Here is a 14,017-nt window from a genome sequence, read left to right as displayed (position 1 = left end):
AGAAAAGTAAAGGCACGTGGTCCAAGAGTTAGGATGTGGATTTTATTTATTTATTTTATTTTTTGCGACAGAGTTTCACTGATGCTGTCCCGGCTGGAGTGCAGTGGGGTTACTTCGGCTCACTGCAACTTCCACTTCCCAGGTTAAAATTATTCTCCTTCCTCAGCCTCCCAAGTAGCTGGGATTACAGGCATCCACCGCCATGCCCAGCTAATTTTTGCATTTTCAGTAGAAACAGGGTTTCACCATATTGATCAGGCTGCTCTCGAACTCCTGACATCTTGATTTGCCCGTCTCGGCCTCCCAAAGTGCTGGGATTATACGCGTGAGCCACCGCACACAGCCCGGCTGTGGACACTTTTAAGAGGCCACTAATCTGCCCCATACAGGTCACTTTCATAAATATCACCCACAACAAAAATATGTTTTGCCTTCTTTCCATGTCTCACTTTTCTGTCTGCACAAACCACAGTGAAACATACTAGCTCTGCTATGAAGTGGCTGGATGACCCTAGGACACTCCTTTGACCTCCCTCAGCCTCTTTCCTCATCTGCAGTGTAAGGCTGACTCTTACTGCGTCAGAAAATGACAGTGGAAGAGTTAATTAACATGTGTAAGACATTAGTCACACAGCCTGGTGCCTGAGGAGCCCTGGGTAAACATTCCTTTCAGTCCTTTCCTTTCACCATCCCATTTTTCTTGCCTTCACCCATCTCCTCCTTCAACTCCTTTCTCTTCAATAGCTTTCTCAGTCTAACCTGCCAATTAAAGAAGCCACACTATCCATTCTCTCATGACTCTGATGGTGTGTTCTTGTGATGGAGTCTGCTATCCACTCCAGGCAATGGGTATTATTTATATGGAGAGGTCTGTTTGCAACAAGAAATCCTTCTTTTGTTCACACAAAATTTATACGTGATTTCTCTTAACTTACACATACCAGTCTCAATTCTACCCTGTTATTTCATACATGCACTTCATTATTTTATTCTTCAGTCTTTCTCCTTACACTTTAAAACTTAGGATAGTACAAAAACAAAAATAATGGCCTGGGCCAGAAGAGGGTATTCCTTTAGCAAGAGGAATGCTTTCCTTTTTCAAGATGAATGCTGTCGGCAAGGCAGCCATGAAGCCTATTTCTGGGTTTGGCTTACATCAAAGCCTTTCAACTCTAGGACACATTCTTAGATTCCCAGGAGATAATGATTGTCATGGAAGCCACACCACTCTAAGTATTCCTACTGTTGGGTAATGGAATGTTTACAGAATATTGTGCATGACTTACTCCACCTAAATTCTTCTACTCCTGGAAGTTAACTTTCCCCACTAACCAGCTTCATCTCCAGCTGGCCTGCCTGGACCCTGACTAGAAAGTACGTCCACACTCTGGATGGCCAGGGTGGCACTTTTGCCTATTCCCATAATTATAATAGCTCACACACTAACGCAGCACTCACTATGCAACAGGCACATCCTAAGTGCTTTTCATGTAGCTACAGTCATGACAAAAAATTCCTAATTACCACCATCCTAATTTTTACAGATTTAAAAAAAAAAAACTGTGGCAGAGAAGTATGCGCCCACTGTCACCTAACTCCATAATTTAACCTCATCCTCCACTTCATCTGGTAAAAGGACATTCTGAGATTTACAAGGTCTCCTGAATGACATCCACCTTCAAAAATGATTTTTGTCCCATTTCCTTTCAGGATTTGACAGCCAGCATTTTGTTTTCTGTCTCATCCTTCACTTATGCACCTGTTCCCTAACACTATACTCACAACTGCACAGCCCTGCATAAAAGGTTTTAGAAACCTCAATCTTTTTTGGAAAAAAGAAAGACCAGGTTCCATGTCTCACAAAAAGTCATTTTTTATTCTATTGTCAACAATTTGCATAGCCATTCTCTGGATAGAAACAAGTGCACTAGAAACACAAAGTGTAATGAGAAGAAAGTAGGAGGAAGGTGAGTTTCTAGATAGACACACAGGGAAAAGATTCCAAATCCAGAAAAATTCATAAAATGCACCCAGGGAGTGTAGCTTTGAGCGACGACAGCCACACTTGCCACATCCCACGGCTGTTGGCCTCTTACTTCCTTCTCAACCTGCCCTTCCTGGTCTTGCTTTCTTAGACCAGTACAAACAACCTGGGAGCTGGGGTCGGATCAGAGCACTCAGCACTGGGTGGTATGGTTGGGAAAGGCAGAAAAGGAAGAAGAGTGTTTGACTCACGAAGACATGACTTACCGAGGCACACATCAACTAGGCAGGCAATAGATTACTAAAGGGCTTTGCAGGACTCATGCTGGTTATCCAGAATGAAAGACTGAGGCAAGAATCTTGACCAACTGAGTTTTATTGAGCCAGAGCTTGACGGAGCAACCTGGAAAAACAAGAGTTTCAAAAAACTGCTGTGGCTTGTGTTCTCTCTGAAGAGGTTTCTGGAGGCTTAGTATGTATACACTTGATTAAAGGAGAGAAGGCAGGTAGGAAGAGATGGAGTGGGTAGAAAAACAATAGATCTAATCTTGTCTTTATTGTGTGCCTTAGAAAATAAGTATTATCAGAATGAGACTTAAAACAGTGTTAAAATAGAGAATGAGAGTTTTAGGAGCTAGATTTTGATTACTCACCTAAAGTTACAAATGGCATGTCTTTCTTTTACAAAGAAATAAACATCTTGAAAGGTTTTGAAGCAAGGAAAAAATAATTTGTTCAGACAATCATCCAGAGATGCCTGAGATCTTTGGATTTCCTGTTTACCCCGCTCTTTTTCTCTTCTTTCTTTCTTTTTTAATTTTATGTATTGTTTTTAAGAGACACAATCTTGCCCTATCACCCAGACTAGAGTGTACTCACTGAAGCCTTGAACTCCTGGGCTGAAGCGCTCCTCCCACCTTAGCCTCCCAAGTGTCTGAGACTACAGGCATGCATCGCTGCACCTGGCTAATTTGATTTATTTTGTATAGTAAGGATGTGGTCTGCCTTTGTTGCTTAGGCTGGTCTTAAACTCCTGGTTTCAAGTGATCCTCCTGCCTTGGACTCCCAAAGGGCTGGGATTACAGGCCTGTGCCAGCACACCTGGCCCCACAATTCTTCAAAAGCTCTCAGAGAAAGCATTGTAGAAGACCCCTGTGGCTGTATGTTTCATCTGATCCTACATGACTAGGAAGGCTCATTCTTAACAAGTCACGTCCCATGGAAAAGGGCATGAAGACAAATCAGAAAAGGGCAAAGGGAAGTCACAGCAACAAAGGGACAGTATAATCCTGGAACCTTATTAAAGTCACACAAATGCTGCTTCAATTAGAGCAATGTGTTTGGCAAACATCGTTCTAACCCTTTCAGTTGTATGTTGGTTCACCTGTAATGTCTGCAGCAGTCTATAGACTAGCTTTTCTAGAGTTTCTGAAGCATCTTTCAATTGCAATGGCAATCTGACACAATTCTCTGAATTACAGTCTGAATCCAGTGTTCATGTGTACATTTTGTGTAGTCTACTCATCAGCAGGCATAAAGGTTATTTATATATAAGTTACTATGATTTCTCCAGAAGTTTATATAAGTCTTCTACTTTCAGCTCGCAAGTTTTAATCTACCCATCTGACAAAAGGCTAATACCCAGAATCTACAGGAAACTTAAGCAAATTTACAAAAAAAAAACAAAAAAACAAAAAACCATCAAACAGTGGGCAAAGCACATCAACAGACACTTCTCAAAAGAAGACATTTATGTGACCAAAAAACATGAAAAAAAACCTCATTATCACTGGTAATTAGGGACATGCAAATCAAAACCACAATGAAATACCATCTCATGCCAGTTAGAATGGTGATCATTAAAAGGTCAGGAAACAACAGATGCTGGAGAGGATATGGAGAAATAGGAATGCTTTTACACTGTTGGTGGGAGTGTAAATTAGTTCAACCATTGGGGAAGACAGTGTGGCGATTCCTCATGGATCTAGAACAAGAAATACCATTTGACCCAGGAATCCCATTACTGGGTATATACCCAAATGATTATAGATCATTCTACTATAAAGACACATGCACACGCATGTTTATTGTGGCACTATTCACAATAGCAAAGACTTGGAACCAACGCAAATGCCTATCAATGATAGACTACATAAAGAAAATGTGGTACATATACATCATGGAATTCCATGCAGCCATAATAAATGATGAGTTCATGTCCTTTGCAGGGACATGGATGAAGCTGGAAACCACCATTCTCAGCAAACTAACACAGGAACAGGAAACAAAACACTGCATGTTCTCAGTCATAAGTGGGAGTTGGATATGAGAACACATGGACACAGGGAGAGGAACATCATACACTAGGGCCTGTTGGGGGGTGGGAGGCTAGCGGAGGAATAGCATTAGGAGAAATACCTAATGTAGATGATGGGTTAATTGCTGCAGAAAAACACTATGGCACGTGTATACCTATGTAACAAACCTGCAGGTTCTGCACATGTATCCCTGAACTTAAACGTGTAATTTTAAAAAATGATAAAATATTGAAAAGCACAGTTTAAATTTATAATACACCAATTTGGAGGAAAAATTGAAGAAATATCTGAAACCATTAGTTATGAAACTTCTGGACAGGAAAAGATTTAGGATTCAGTCAAAATTGTAGGTAAATAACAAAATTCAAAAAAAGAATGAACAAATATAAAATGTAATAATTGTTGTTCTGTTGTTTTCCTCTGAAAAATAATTTTCCCCCTCCTGTTTCCCATTTTATGAAATAGAAATCATTTGGGACCAATTTATTTCCAAAATAAGTTTTAGTGTGATACCTGAATTGTTTACATAAAGTGCAACAAGAATGTAGATTCAAGGTCTCTATGAATACATACATGTTTATACATATATATGAATATATATATTTTTTATCATGTAGAATGGCACTAAGGTATATTAATGGCAGCAAATCTGTACATGTCTGCAGCAGTCTCAATTCTTGTTTCTTCAGAAGAAAGAATTCAACTAAGGGTCATAAGGCAGAAGAAGAGACTGAGGCCAGTTTTACAGCAAGAGTGAAAGTTCATTTAAAAGCTTTAGAGCAGAAATTATAGAAAGTAAAGTACACTGAAAATAGGGCCAAACAGGCGATGAGATTTCACGTCTGTGGTTTGACCTTTGACTTAGGCTTTGGTATGTTGGCATAATTCTGCAATCTGCATCTCTTTTCCCCTGATTCTTCCCTTAAAGTGGTCTGTCTGCATGTGCAGTGGCCCACCAGCACTTAAGAAGGGAGCCTGTGTAGTGTGTTTCCTGGAGTACAGTTGGAAAACAGACCAAAATAAAAGCTATGTATGTCAATAAAATTGGTCTCCTAATAAAATCCTGTTATAAATTTCTATCATTGTTGTGTTACCCTGGCATCTATTTTTAATCTTCCTTGAACACACCCAAATTCTCTCTCTCTTTCTTTCTATCTCGCTCTCTCTCTGCATTGAGATGTAAATTTACTACCCAATTTCTCTAAAACTCAGCAAGGGCTTCCTCAGACAAACGTTAACTTTTTCTATTTACAAAAGCACAATTTAAATACAACTTTTTCTTTAAATAGTGAGTTTTATGGGTTCCACGCATAAAGTTTTAAAGTCAAAAATCTAAAGTATTTCTGTCTCCCTCTATCTTTATGTGCACATGTATATGTTGTATGTTGTATCACATATATGTATATGTCCATATCTATGTTTATATAGTGTTTATACATGGTATCAAATTAATATAAAAATAAATGAGTACTCAATTAAGTAAATAATCCCAAATGCTTTTCAACCCATGTGATTTTAGTAATCTTCGATAACAGAAGAACACCTCAAATGAGCATGCATACCTATCTGCAGCCTCCTTAAAAAAAATTATCAGCCAAGAATTTTATATCCAGCAAAACTAAAGTCCATAAATCAAGGAAAGATAACAGTCTTTTTCAGACAAACAAATGCTAAGACAATTTGCCACTACCAAGCCAACACTACAAGAACTGTGCAAAGGAGTTCTGAATATTGAAACAAATCCTGGAAACACATCAACACAGAACCTCTTTAAGCATGAATCTCACAGAACCTATAAAACAAAAATACAATAAATAACTGAATAAAACCAAGGTATCCAGGCAACAAATAGCAGGATGAATGGAACAGTACCTCACATTTCAATACTAACATTGAATGTAAGTGGCCTAAATGCTCCACTTAAAAGATACAGAATTGCAGAATTGATAATAATTCACCAAGCAAGTAGCTACTACCCTCAAGAGATTCCCCTAACCATAAAGGGTCATATAAACTTAAGGCAAAAGGGTAGAAGAAGACACCCCATGCAAATGGCCACAAAAGTGAGCAGGACTAACTATTCTTATATCAGAAAAAACTAACTTTAAAGCAACAGCAGTTAAAAAAAAGACAAAGACGGACATTATATAATAATAAAAGGACTTGTCCAACAGAAAAATATCACAATCCTACATATATATGCACCTAACACTGGAACTCCCAAATTTATATAACTATTACTACTAGACCTAAGAAATGAGGTAGACAGTAACACAATAATAGTGAGGGACTTCAATACTCCATTGACAGCACTAGATAGGTCATCAAGACAGAAAGTCAAGAAACAAACAATGGGAGGGGTGCGGAGCAAGACGGCCAAATAGGAACACTCCAGTCTCCAACTCCCAGTGCGAGCCACACACAAGACAGGTGATTTCTGCATTTTCAACTGAGGTACTGGGTTCATCTCACTAGGGAGTGCAGGACAATCGGTGCTGGTCAGCTGCTGCAGCCCGACCAGCGAGAGCTGAAGCAGGGCGAGGCACCGCCTCACCTGGGAAGCACAAGGGGGAAGGGAATGCTTTTTCCTTGCCAGGGGAACTGAGACACACAACACCTGGAAAATCGGGTAACTCCCACCCCAATACTGCGCTTTACCAAGGATCTTAGAAAACGGGCACACCAGGAGATTATATCCCACACCTGGCCGGGAGGGTCCCACGCCCACGGAGCCTCCCTCATTGCTAGCACAGCAGTCTGTGATCTCGCGGAAAGGCAGCAGCGAGGCTGGGGGAGGGTTGCCCGCCATTGCTGAGGCTTAAGTAGGTAAACAAAGCCACTGGCAAGCTAGAACTAGGTGGAACTCACAGCAGCTCAAGGAGGCCTACCTGTCTCTGTAGACTCCACCTATGGGGACAGGGCACAGCTAAACAACAACAACAACAACAAAGCAGCAGAAACCTCTGCAGATGCAAACGACTCTGTCCGACAACTTTGAAGAGAGCAGTGGATCTCCCAACATGGAGGTTGAGATCTGAGAATGGACAGATTGCCTGCTCAAGTGGGTCCCTGACCCCTGACTAGCCTAACTGGGAGATATCCCCAATAAGGGCAGACCGACACCCCACACCTCACACTGTGGAGTACACCCCTGAGAGGAAGCTTCCAAAGCAAGAATCAGACAGGTACACTCGCTGTTCAGCAATATTCTATCTTCTGCAGCCTCTGTTGCTGATACCCAGGCAAACAGGGTCTGGACTGGACCTCAAGCAATCTCCAACAGACCTACAGCTGAGGGTCCTGACGGTTAGAAGGAAAACTATCAAACAGGAAGGACACCCACATCAAAACCCCATCAGTACATCACCATCATCAAAGACCAGAGGCAGATAAAACCACAAAGATGGGGAAAAAGCAGGGCAGAAAAGCTGGAAATTCAAAAAATGAGAGTGCATCTCCCCCTGCAAAGGAACGCAGCTCATTGCCAGCAAGTGATCAAAGCTGGACGGAGAATGACTTTGACGAGATGAGGGAAGAAGGCTCCAGTCCATCAAACTTCTCAAAGCTAAAGGAGGAATTATGTACCCAGCGCAAAGAAACTAAAAATCTTGAAAAAAGAGTGGAAGAATTGATAACTAGAATAATTAATGCAGAGAAGGCCATAAACGAACTGACAGAGATGAAAACCATGACACGAGAAATACGTGACAAATGCACAAGCTTCAGTAACCGACTCAATCAACTGGAAGAAAGAGTATCAGCAATCAAGGATCAAATGAATGAAATGAAGTGAGAAGAGAAATCTGAAGAAAAAAGAAGAAAGAGAAATGAACAAAGCCTGCAAGAACTATGGGATTATGTAAAACGACCCAATCTACGTCTGATTGGGGTGCCAGAGTGACGGGGAAAATGGAACCAAGTTGGAAAACACTCTGCAGCATATTATCCAGAACTTCCCCAACCTAGTAGGGCAGGCCAACATTCAAATTCAGGAAATACAGAGAACGCCACAAAGATACTCCCCGAGAAGAGCAACTCCAAGACACATAATTGCCAGATTCACCAAAGTTGAAATGAAGGGAAAAATCTTAAGGGCAGCCAGAGAGAAAGGTCGGGTTACCCACAAAGGGAAGCCCATCAACAGCAGATCTCTCAGCAGTAACTCTACAAGCCAGAAGAGAATGGGGGCCAACATTCAACATTCTTAAAGAAAAGAATTTTAAACCGAGAATTTCATATACAGCCAAACTAAGTTTCATAAGTGAAGGAGAAATAAAATCCTTTACAGATAAGCAAATGCTTAGAGAATTTGTCACCACCAGGCCTGCCTTACAAGAGACCCTGAAGGAAGCACTAAACATGGAAAGGAACAACCGGTACCAGCCATTGCAAAAACATGCCAAAATGTAAAGACCATCGAGGCTAGGAAGAAACTGCATCAAGTAACGAACAAAATAACGAGTTAATATCACAATGGCAGGACCAAATTCACACATAACAATATTAACCTTCAACATAAATGGACTAAATATTCCAATTAAAAGATGCAGACTGGCAAACTGAATAAAGAGTCAAGACCCATCAGTTTGCTGTATTCAGGAGGCCCATCTCACATGCAGAGACATACGTAGGCTCAAAATAAAGGGATAGAGGAAGATCTACCAAGCAAATGGAGAACAAAAAAAAGCAGGGCTTGCAATACTAGTCTCTGATAAAACAGACTTTCAACCATCAAAGATCAAAAGAGACAAAGAAGGCCATTACATAATGGTAAAGGGATCAATTCAACAGGAAGAGCAAACTATCCTAAAGATATATGCACCCAATACAGAGCACTCAGATTCATAAAGCAAGTCCATAGAGACGTACAAAGAGACTTAGACTCCCATACAATAATAATGGGAGACTTCAACACCCCACTGTCAACATTAGACAGATCAATGAGACAGAAAGTTAACAAGGATATCGAGGAATTGAACTCAGCTCTGCAACAAATAGACCTAATAGACATCTACAGAACTCTCCACCCCAAATCAACAGAATATACATTCTTCTCAGCACCACATCACACTTATTCCAAAATTGACCACATAATTGGAAGTAAAGCACTCCTCAGCAAATGTACAAGAACAGAAATTATAACAAACTGTCTCTCAGACCACAGTGCAATCAAACTAGAACTCAGGACTGAGAAACTCAATCAAAACCGCTCAACTACATGGAAACTGAATAACCTGCTTCTGAATGACTACTGGGTATATAACAAAATGAAGGCAGAAGTATAGATGTTCTTTAAAACCAATGAGAACAAAGATACAACATAGCAGAATCTCTGGGACACATTTAAAGCAGTATGTACAGGGAAATTTATAGCACTAAATGCCCACAAGAGAAAGCTGGAAAGATCTAAAATTGACACTCTAACATCACAATTAAAAGAACTAGAGAAGCAAGAGCAAACACATTCAAAAGCTAGCAGAAGGCAAGAAATAACTAAGATCAGAGCAGAACCGAAGGAGATAGAGACACAAAAAACCCTCCAAAAAAATCAGTGAATCCAGAAGTTGGTTTTCTGAAAAGATCAACAAAATTGATAGACTGCTAGCAAGACTAACAAAAAAGAAAAGAGAGAAGAATCAAATACATGCAATAAAAAATGATAAAGGGGATATCACCACCGACCCCACAGAAATACAAACTACCATCAGAGAATACTATAAACACCTCTATGCAAATAAACTAGAAAATCTAGAAGAAATGGATAATTTCCTGGACACTTCCACTCTCCCAAGACTAAACCAGGAAGAAGCTGAATTCCTGAATAGACCAATAGCAGGCTCTGAAATTGAGGCAATAATTAATAGCCTACCAACGAAAAAAAGTCCAGGACCAGATGGACTCACAGCAGAATTCTACCAGAGGTACAAGGAGGAGCTGGTACCATTCCTTCTGAAACTATTCCAATCAATAGAAAAAGAGGAAATCCTCCCTACCTCATTTGATCAGGCCAACATCATCGCGATATCAAAGCCTGGCGGGGACACAACAAAAAAAGAGAATTTTAGACAAATATCCCTGATGAATATTGATGCAAAAATCCTCAATAAAATACTGGCAAACTGGATCCAGCAGCACCTCAAAAAGCTTATCCACCATGATCAAGTGGGCTTCATCCCTGGGATGAAAGGCTGGTTCAACATACGCAAATCAATAAACGTAATCCAGCACATAAATAGCACTAAAGACAAAAACCACATGATTATCTCAATAGTTTCAGAAAAGGCCTTTGACAAAATTCAAAAGCCCTTCATGCAAAAAACGCTCAAAAAAATTGGTATTGATGGAACGTATCTCAAAATAATAAGAGCTATTTATGAAAAACCCACAGCCAATATCATACTGAATGGGCAAAAACTGGAAAAAATGGGCACAAGACAGGGATGCCCTCTCTCCCCACTCCTATTCAGCATAGTGTTGGAAGTTCTGGCTAGGGCAATCAGGCAAGAGAAAGAAATCAAAGGTATTCAGTAAGGACAAGAAGTCAAATTGTCCCTGTTTGCAGATGACATGATTGTATATTTAGAAAACCCCATTGTCTCAGCCCAAAATCTCCTTAAGCTGATAGGAAACTTCAGCAAAGTCTCAGGATACAAAATAAATGTGCAAAAATCACAAGCATTCTTATACACCAGTAACAGACAAACAGAGAGCCAAATCATGAATGAACTTCCATTCACAATTGCTTCAAAGAAAATGAAATACCTAGGAATCCAACTTACAAGGGATGTAAAGAACCTCTTCAAGGAGAACTACAAATCACTGCTCAGTGAAATAAAAGGGGACACAAACAAATGGAAGAACATACCATGTTCATGGACAGGAAGAATCAATATCGTGAAAATAGCCATACTACCTAAGGTAATTTATAGATTCAGTGCCATCCCCATCAACCTACCAATGAGTTTCTTCACAGAATTGGAAAAACTGCTTTAAAGTTCTTATGGAACCAAAAAAGAGCCCGCATTGCCAAGACAATCCTAAGTCAAAAGAACAAAGCTGGAGGCATCACGTTACCTGACTTCAAACTATACTACAAGGCTACAGTAACCAAGACAGCATGGTACTGGTACCAAAACAGAGATATAGACCAATGGAATAGAACAGAGTCTTCAGAAATAATACCGCACATCTACAGCCATCTAAACCTGAGAAAAACAAGAAATGGGGAAAGGATTTCCTATTTAATAAATGGTGCTGGGAAAACTGGCTAGCCATAAGTAGAAAGCTGAAACTGGAACCTTTTCTTACTCCTTATACGAAAATTAATTCAAGATGGATTAGAGACTTAAATGTTAGACCTAAAACCATAAAAACCCTAGAAGAAAACCTAGGTAATACCATTCAGGACATAGACATGGGCAAGCACTTCATGTCTAAAACACCAAAAGCAATGGCAACAAAAGCCAAAATTAACAAATGGGATCTAATTAAACTAAAGAGCTTCTGCACAGCAAAACAAACTACCATCAGAGTGAACAGGCAACCTACAGAATGGGAGAAAATTTTTGCAATCTACTCATCTGACAAAGGGCTAATAGCCAGAACCTACAAAGAACTCAAACAAATTTACAAGAAAAAAACAAACAACCCCATCAAAAAGTGGGCAAAGGATATGAACAGACAGTTCTTAAAAGAAGAGAAGACATTCATACAGCCAACAGACACATGAAAAAATGCTCGTCATCACTGGCCATCAGAGAAATGCAAATCAAAACAACAATGAGATACCATCTCGCACTGGTTAGAATGGCAATCATTAAAATGTCAGGAAACAGGTGCTGGGGAGGATGTGGAGAAATAGGAACACTTTTACACTGTTGGTGGGATTGTAAACTAATTCAACCATTATGGAAAACAGTATGGCGATTCCTCAAGGATCTAGAACAGAAGTACCATATGACCCAGCCATCCCATTACTGGGTATATACCCAAAGGATTATAAATCATACTGCTATAAAGACACATGCACACATATGTTTATTGTGGCACTATTCACAATAGCAAAGACTTGGAATCAACCCAAATGTCCATCAGTGACAGACTGGATTAAGAAAATGTGGCACATACACACCATGGAATACTATGCAGCCATAAAAAAGGATGAGTTTGTGTCCTTTGTAGGGACATGGATGCAGCTGGAAACCATCATTCTCAGCAAAGTATCGCAAGAACAGAAAACCAAACACCGCATGTTCTCACTCATAGGTGGGAACTGAACAATGAGATTCATTGGACTCGGGAAGGAGAACATCACACACTGGGGCCTATCATGGTGGGGGGAGGGGGAGGGATTGCATTGGGAGTTATACCTGATGTAAATGACGAGTTGATGGGTGCAGCACACCAACATGGCACAAGTATACGTATGTAAAAAAACCTGCACATTATGCACATGTACCCTAGAACTTACAGTATAATAATAATTTAAAAAAAAAAAACAAACAATGGATTAAAACTATTCCCTAGGGCAAATAGACTTAAGACATATTTACAGAATATCCTACCCAACAACCCAGAATATACATTCTATTCATCAGCAAATGGAACTTCCTTCAAGATAGGTCATATGATATGCCACAAAACAAGTCTCAAAAAATTTCAGAAAATTGAAATTATATGAAGTACTCTCTCAGACAACAGTAGAATAAAACTGGAAATCAACTCCAAAAGGAACCTTCAAAACCATGCAAACACATGGAAATTAATAACTTGTTCCTGAATGATCGTTGGGTCAAATATGAAATCAAGAAAATTAAAACTTCTTTGAACTGAACAATAGTGATGCATCCTATCAAAACATCTGGAATTCTGCAGAGAGTGCTAAAAGTTCATAGCCTTAAATGCTTACATCAAAAAGACTGAAAGAGCACAAGTAGACAATCTAAGGTTGCACTTCTAGAAATTCAAGAAAGAAGAACACACCAAAACCAAACCCAGCAGAAGAAAGAAAATAACCAAGATCAAAGCACAACTAAATGCAGTTGAAATAAATAGTAGAAACTATAAATAAAACGTAAAGCTGGATTTTTGGAATACCAAATAAAATTGATACACCATTGGCAAGATTAAATAAGAAAAGAACAGAGAAGAGCCAAATGAGCTCAATTAGAAATGAAATGGGAGCTATTACCACCAACGCCACAGAAATACAAAAGATCATTCAAAGGTACTATGAACACATTAATGTGCATAAACTAGAAAACTTAGAGGGGATGAATACATTCCTGGAAATATGAAACCCTCCTAGATTAAATCAGAAAGAATTAGAAACCCCGAACAGGCCAATACAAAGCGGCAAGATTGAAAAGATAATTTAAAAATTAACAACAAAACAAAACAAATTCAAGGACAATTCCACATGCTAGAGAAAGATGGAATTCTCCCTAAATCATTCTATGAAGCCAGCATCACCCTAATACCAAAACCAGAAAAGGACATAACAAAGGTAACTATAGACCAAAATCCCTGATGCACACAGATGCAGAAATTCTTAACAAAATACTAGCTAACCGAATCCAACAACGCATCAAAAACATAATCCACCATGATCAAGTAGGTTTCACATTAGGGATGCAGGAATGGTTCCACATACACAAGTCAATAAATGTGGTACGCCACATGAACAAAATTTAAAAATCACATGATCCTCTCAATAG

At 39.5% G+C, this 14,017-nt stretch overlaps 1 long non-coding RNA gene across 1 annotated transcript in view; it reads right to left on the bottom strand.

Annotated features, from left to right (window-relative positions):
* Positions 1-694: 694 nt before the first annotated feature.
* The window catches only part of LOC114675615 (uncharacterized), a 40,619-nt gene continuing 27,296 nt past the window's right edge, over positions 695-14,017 (bottom strand). Inside the window, exon 4 of the long non-coding RNA XR_013410763.1 lies at positions 695-2,386. This is a non-coding gene — a long non-coding RNA (uncharacterized LOC114675615). The remainder of the gene's footprint in view (positions 2,387-14,017) is intronic.

The sequence above is a fragment of the Macaca mulatta genome, chromosome 19 (assembly GCF_049350105.2).
Source record: "Macaca mulatta isolate MMU2019108-1 chromosome 19, T2T-MMU8v2.0, whole genome shotgun sequence".
NCBI lineage: Eukaryota > Metazoa > Chordata > Mammalia > Primates > Cercopithecidae > Macaca > Macaca mulatta.
The sequence above is the reverse complement of the archived record's forward strand: the minus strand, read 5'-3'. Positions and strand labels throughout refer to the sequence as shown.